The sequence below is a fragment of the Perognathus longimembris genome, chromosome 15 (genome assembly GCF_023159225.1).
Source record: "Perognathus longimembris pacificus isolate PPM17 chromosome 15, ASM2315922v1, whole genome shotgun sequence".
Classification (NCBI taxonomy): Eukaryota; Metazoa; Chordata; class Mammalia; order Rodentia; family Heteromyidae; genus Perognathus; species Perognathus longimembris.
This window is the reverse complement of record NC_063175.1, coordinates 58,187,851-58,194,623: the sequence shown is the minus strand read 5'-3', so window position 1 is coordinate 58,194,623 and position 6,773 is coordinate 58,187,851.

Genomic DNA, 6,773 nt, shown 5'->3' with positions numbered 1-6,773 from the left:
CACCTGGACTTTGGGTTACGTTTTAAACATAAACCTGGCTTCCATATTTTCAAAAGGTTATGTGACTAGGGATCGTGTCTGCGGCTTGTGCGTGCCCTCTGCGCTGCGTAAGAAACTGAGATCACGAGAGCTGCGATCGAGGCCCACCCGCAGAGCAAAGCTGGAGACGCCATCTCCACAGGAAAAGCGGGGCCTGGCAGGGAACGCGGTCACACCGTCCGCAGGGCCGAGGCTCAGCAGGAGCCTCGCCGTTCAGGCGTGTGCAGCCAGGGCCCCGTCGCAAGCGAGAACCTCGCTCACAGATGAGGGCCGTGGAAAGGACCGGAGGCATGGCTCCGCAGTGGAGCACCGAGCCCTGAGTCATCTTGAGGGACAAAGAAAACCGTCGCATCCGTGAAACACGAGTGGTTTGGAGCATGGTGTTACTTCTTCAGAGAGAAGGCTGGAGTTCTTATGAGCAGCGTTCAATCAACAAAACCCGTAGGGTATCCTTAACCAAGTAGGCAAGAATAAATATCCCAGGCAAGCTACGGTAAGATGAAGCCAGTGTTCCCAGCCGCATTTGTGTTCAGTGTGGGGAATTCTACTCAAAAAGAAAAAAAGCAGCTCCTAAATCACAAGCAAGGTAATTCTCGGAGCTGGCCCGGAAGCGCCTGTCAATGATTCTACACCAACAGGAGAAGCCACGGCGGGTGCAGCTTCCCGCTGGAACCGCCCGGGTTCAGTGCTCTTTATCACCTTCATCAGGGTTCCGAACGACAGGAAAGAAAGCGTGTCCATTCAGCGCGAGGCCCACGCGGGATGGGGCTCGAGACGTGGAGACTAGAACCGGGCCTGGTCACCACCGTGAAACCAAACTCACGCTTTGCCGCAGGCGTGTGACCCTGGCGGCCCAGTGGGGCGGGCCTCCCCTCCCCCCTCCCCTCCCCCCTCCCCCTCCTCCCCCTCCTCCCCTCCCCTCCTCCCCGTCCTCCCCTCCTCCCCTCCCCCCCCCCCTCCTCCCCTTCCCCCTCCCCCCTCTCCCCTCCCCTCCCCCCTCCCCCCCTCCCCCCCCTCCTCCCCTCCTCCCCTCCCCCCCTCCTCCCCTCCCCCCTCCCCCCTCCTCCCCTCCTCCTGTCCCCCCTCCTCCCCTCCCCCCTCCTCCCCTCCTCCCCAGAGGCGGCCCGCCGGGGAAGGTTCTCCACGGCTCTCCTGCGGCTCCCCGCCCGTGGTGGGCCGTGGCTCGGTCCCCTGGCTGGCTGAACGTCCTTCCGGCCTGGGGACCCTGGACCCGCAGATCTGGAGACCACGGATTTGGAAGTGGAGGCGAAAGAACCAAAACCATGAGCTGAAATCAACGAGACAAGACCATCGGGGGATTAGAAACACAGAAGTCCGGTAAATTAAAAACAAATCACGTGGGGGTGTTATCCCGACCGGCTGGAACCGGGCCGCGGGGCCCCTTGCCCCGCAGGGCTGGGCGGGCTTTGTCCCGGGCCCCGTCGCCGGCGCCGCCGCCGCTTTGTCCCCACGCAGGGGCGGGCGAGGCGGCCCAGGCCGACACCCACCTGAAGGGACGCCCCGCCTTCCCGCCGCCCTCCCTCGCCCTCTCGAGGGGAGCACGCCGGGACTCAGGGAGCTGGAAGAGATTCAGCAGAGAGTGGCAGAAACGATTAAAGACTCGGAAAATAGGACCCATGGAGGGAGATTAAAGGATTTGTGCCGGCGCCGCGTCGGGCGGGCGCCGACCGGGGAGCATCTCGAGGATGTGAAGGGCCATCGTGTGGAGGGGACCAGCTGCTCCCTCTACTCACCGCGGACGGGAAAGAGGAAACCGGCTTAGGCGTCGATGGGAGGGCTTAGGAGAGCTGGAGAGCCTCCTTCGGTCTGGGCGCGGGAGAAGGGCTCGATGGGGGGCAGGAGGGGGGGGGGTGCCCAGGAGAGGCCCGTGTGTCAGGCTGAGACTGGGCGCACAGCGTCCAGCACACTGCACCCCGCGCTGCGCGTGTAGGGTCGGCCCTGCCTCAGCGTGAGCGAGCCCGGGCGAGGCTGTGTGCCCGGTCAGGAAGGCACCGAACGAAGGGCTGCCCAGGGCGGACGGCGGGCCGTGCCACGGACCGGCCGCTGGCCGCCATCCACGGTGGACACGCGGGCTCTTCGGAAGAGCGGGACAGCTGTGGCCAGGATGGAACAACTGGACGCCCCTCCGGGCCAGAGTGCAGGTGTCCAGTTAGGAACTCTTCTCATGTTTGAAAACCATGATTCAGTGGGCCTCTTGCTGCAGAGGACGGAAGGAAAGGAGGAAGCTGGGAAGGAGAGGGGGAGGCGGCTTTCTCCCCAGACGCTGTAAGTGAGCACACCTAGGCCCCTTTCTTGAGCCTTGGCCTCGTGTGAGTCTCGCACAAATACTCTGTGAATTGACACCCGTTCCCGTCAAGGCTTGGCTCCTTTAACAAAGCAGCTGAAGAGGGAGAGATCTAGACTCATTATCGGCGAGACACCCGAATCCTGGCCCGCGCTGGAGGAGATGGGAGGCCCATGGTGGCTCTGAACTCAGGAATATCAATGTCATTGACCCACCCCAATGCCCCTCAGTGTGTGCATCCGCCGTGACACACTCACAGTGAACTTGACACAGCCACGGAGCTGGAATACCATTCACCTTCCCTGCGCCGTGACGCCACAGGAAAAGCAAGCTGAGAGAAATAAGATCCTGGCATTATTCTTTTCCTGTTTGTGGAGGGGAAGCAGGCTTTCACGACAGCCGTTGCCCTCGTGGAACTGGTGGAAAGCTGAGGTGACTCCTCCAGGTACGCTTGGGGTTGGCGGCTGGTCATTTCTGTCGCACTCCATCGCCCCTCCTGCTGACACACAGTACCACGCCAAAGTCTCCAACGTCCCTTTGTCATATTCCAGTTCTTCTCCTGCCATCCTGAGGCAGCTCCTCCTCCGTTCTCGCATCTAATTCTGGCTTGCCTTCCATTATCTGGGCATACTGTCTCATCGTCAAACTAGGCCCTGTGTAGTTTGATCTCGTGTACACTTAGCGTTTCCGCCGTGGAGCCGTCACGGCCTGGGAGTGTGCGTCTGCTCATAACCGCACTCTCGTTGCCGAAAGCCATCCGTAGAGGCACAAATGATGGGTGGAGGAGCAGCAGAGAGGCCAAGGCGTCGGGGGGAAGGGTGCCGTAGTGAAAAACAGGGCCGCCCAGGAGTGGGTTCAAGTGGGAGGGAGGTGGGTGAGTAGAGTTGGGGGAGTGTAGGATGGAGAGGTGGAGAATGAGGGCGTGTGGGTGATGAGGGATGGAGGGCGGAGGGCGACTGGATGGTTGGGTCGTGGAGAGAGGTTGAAGAGGCAGCTGCACCCCGGCCTAGTGGGCACGGTGGAGGCGGGTCCGGAGGGTAACGGTGGAGGTGCCTTAAGAGGGATGGAGGGTAGAGGAGTGGGTGGCAGGGGATGGGTGGTAGACGGTGATGGCGGAGGGCTGGATTAATGGTGGAGGAGTGGGTGGTGGAGAGATGGGCGGTGGAGGGTGCAGGGGTGCTGAAGGGGGGAGGGGTAGGTGGCGGAGGGATGGGTGGTCGGAGGATGGACAGGTAGGGTGCGTGGTGAAGGGGCAGATGCGGGAGGAGTGTCCAGGGGAGGGGAGCTCTACTCTGCGGCCAGGCCTCTGGTAACCGAGTGCCACACCGTTGACTTCGTTCCAGCTCCCCAGATGAACTGACCTGTTGACGGACGCCGGCCACCCAGAGCCATGCCGCACAGAGCCGGCGTGCTCCTTGGCTTGCGGTGGAGTTGGCGTGGCCACAGCGCCGCCCCACACAGAGCCGGCGTGGTCCCCGGCCCGGGGCCCTGTGCCCAGCAGTAGGCCTCGCAGAGCACACGCGTGGCATTTCTACTGTGCTTGCATTCTGACACCTGACTGTAATGTGAACTTTTCATCAGCCGGGAGGAGGAGAGGACTTGCTAGCTTTGATCATATGGAAAGAAATCAACTGTTGTACTGCAAAGAGTGTAAGGTGGCCTAATAGGTCTTTTTCTTAAAACATAAGAACAGAAAAGGTCTATGTTTATTCTCAAAAATCACTCCTTAGGAAGAAATCAACTTTGTAAGTCCTACAGGAGATTTAAGATCAAGTCTCCGAAGGCTTAGGCTTGATGCCCATCCCCCCCACCCCACCCCCCACCCCCGCCCCGGACATGGGGAGTATGCACGCCTGCCGGGATTCTACACACACCAGCGTGGGGCCTCCTCCATTGTCTCTCATCGTGAAACACCCGTAATCTCACAGAAAACCTTTCTAAGTAAGCTTCAGAGGGTGCTGGGCACCTGCACTGCTGGGTCAGCTCTGTATGGGGCCAGGGGTGTTTGGAGAGTGTCCCATCGGGGTGCTGGTTCCAGGTAATACTACAAAAGTTGTTCCCCCTAACACCACTCTATCGGTACAAACCAGCATTTCAGGAGATCATCCAACTCCAGACACACATACTAAGCCCTTGCGTAAGCTGACTCTGCACGTTCATTTCCAACAGAGAATGACCTCTTCTTCATATTCACTCACCATTTTACATTGCCCACCGATCGCAAACAGCATCCCAAGACGTGCCAGTAATATTGGCGAGTAACGGCGTAATCGCCCGCGCGGCTCTGAGGGGCGGCTGGCAGCTGTGGCCACCGCAAGCCTCAATGCCTGACTTTCCCGTTCGTCTGAGTAACTCAGTGTCCTGAGTGGGAGAATATGCGGAAGGAGAACTGTCGATTCTCTGGGAAATGGGCATTTCTGGACTCTAGGTTATATAGGACATCGGAACTATTTGAATCTGGGTTCATGGAGCTCATGATCAATAATTTTAATGAGTTTTAAAATAATATATCCTCACTAACGGAGTATAATGAAATGATTTGTTTCTATGTAATATAAATGCTCCTCTTTGATTTCAGCAGGTTGCAGTGGGTCTCTGGCGGAGGAGAGAGGCTTCTCCTCTCTGCCTCCTGTATCCGGGACCTCTCCAGACCCCAGCCTGGCGCGGCCCGGAGGGCAAGTGACCCCAGAGGGCAGGTGACCCCAGAGGGCAGGCGACCCCAGAGGGCAGGCGACCCCAGAGGGCAGGCGACCCGGGGGTACCTGTGGCTCCTGGACAAGTCGATCGGCAGTCAGCCTCTCAGAGGGGACCAGCCGTGCTGGCGACTCGGAGGTGCCCGCTGGCGGGCAGGAGGTAGCAGGGCTCTCCGCCCCCCTCTCCCATGCCTCAGCTTAGATCCGGGCATGTGAGCATCGTGCAGACACAGAGCTGAGTTCAGCGCACAGAGAGGGTGGCCGTCCCGATGTTCCATCCACCTCCTGACGCCCCACGGCTGTGGCGGCCGCCTCTCCACACAAGTCCCCGACGGCACCTCCGCCGGTCGGGTCAGCCGTTCCCCCGCCCGGCTCCATCTCCCTTCCCCGTGGGGATGCTGCCCCGCCCGTGGCGTTTGGGATCCGAAGCGAGGCCCCCAAGAGCTCCCGGAGGGAGGCCCACCCGCCTGTGGCCGAGCCTGGTCCCCGGCAGCAGCCGGGAGCGGGCTCCTGGGGTCTGGGGCGAACGAGGACCTGTGCCGCCATCGCTGTTGGACCCTCGGTGGGTTCCCGCTTCCCGAGTTGAGCCGTTCCCCGCGGGAAGGGCAGGGGTGGGAAGCCGGCTTCCCGCGGCCCCCGCCCAGGCCGGGCTGGTGGAGGACAGCGCGGGGGCCTCGGCCCGGCCACAGAGGCCAGCGCAGCCGCGCCCACCCGCCCCCGAGTCCCCCCTTCACTGGGGCGCAGGAGGGGGGCCGCCCCATCGGCACGGGTTTACGGCGCCGCATAAAGCTGAGCTCTGCTCTCAGAGCAGCACCCCACAAGGTGGCGGTCCCATTAACAGGCTCGGTGACACCCCACTTCCCCTCCTTGCTTTGCTTCCTCTTTGTGTTCTTATTTTTGTTATGTTTCCTTGCTTTCCCCTATGGGGTTCTTATTATTGTTCCTCTTATTATTACCTTCTGTTCCTCCGCCATTACCTTCTGTTCCCCTTCCACACTGCGATTTTATCTCTTTATTAGCACCTTCCTTCTTGATCCCTAGGTAAGCTCCAATTATCATTTATATGCTGATGACTCTCCAACTTTTATCTGTAGCCCACAACTTCCTCTTCTGCCCCAGATCCCTGGCGCAGCTGCCCGCGGGCCACCCCAAGTGTGCTTCGCACACTCACCCCCACGGCGTGTCGCACACCCTCCAGGCTTGGCCTGGCTTCCTCCCTGGACCCGTGGCACCATCGGCCCACGGCGGGGCTGCTCCTCCCCCTCCCAACAGCGCTCCGCCAGCGCTCCGGAGCCCGCGCACCTGCGCCCGCCTGCCCTTACCCCAGCCGGGACCTGCTGACGCACGGTCGGGCCGGCCGGGTGGACGGGACTCGTCCCCGAGACGGTGGAGCGGCCTCACAGCTGAGCACAGCTCCCCCCCACCCCCACCCCCGCCACCCGCTAGCGACATCTGATCAGCTTCTGCTGGGCACGAGGGGGAAACTTCCTGCCCGTCACGGTCCAGTGTGGCTGTGCTCATGGCTGGCCGAGGCTGGGGACTTCTCAGGCCTCGGCCAGCAATGAGCGTATGTGAAATCTAAAAGGTAAGTAAATCCCAAAGACACGGGGGAAACACAAGCTGAGCGCCGGGGTAACGGAGGTCCTACAAGGTGCTCATGGGAAACTCACCATAAATCCCATAACGAGGTAATTTGAAACTCAATTAGTGGAAACCTTGTAAACACACACGTGCAC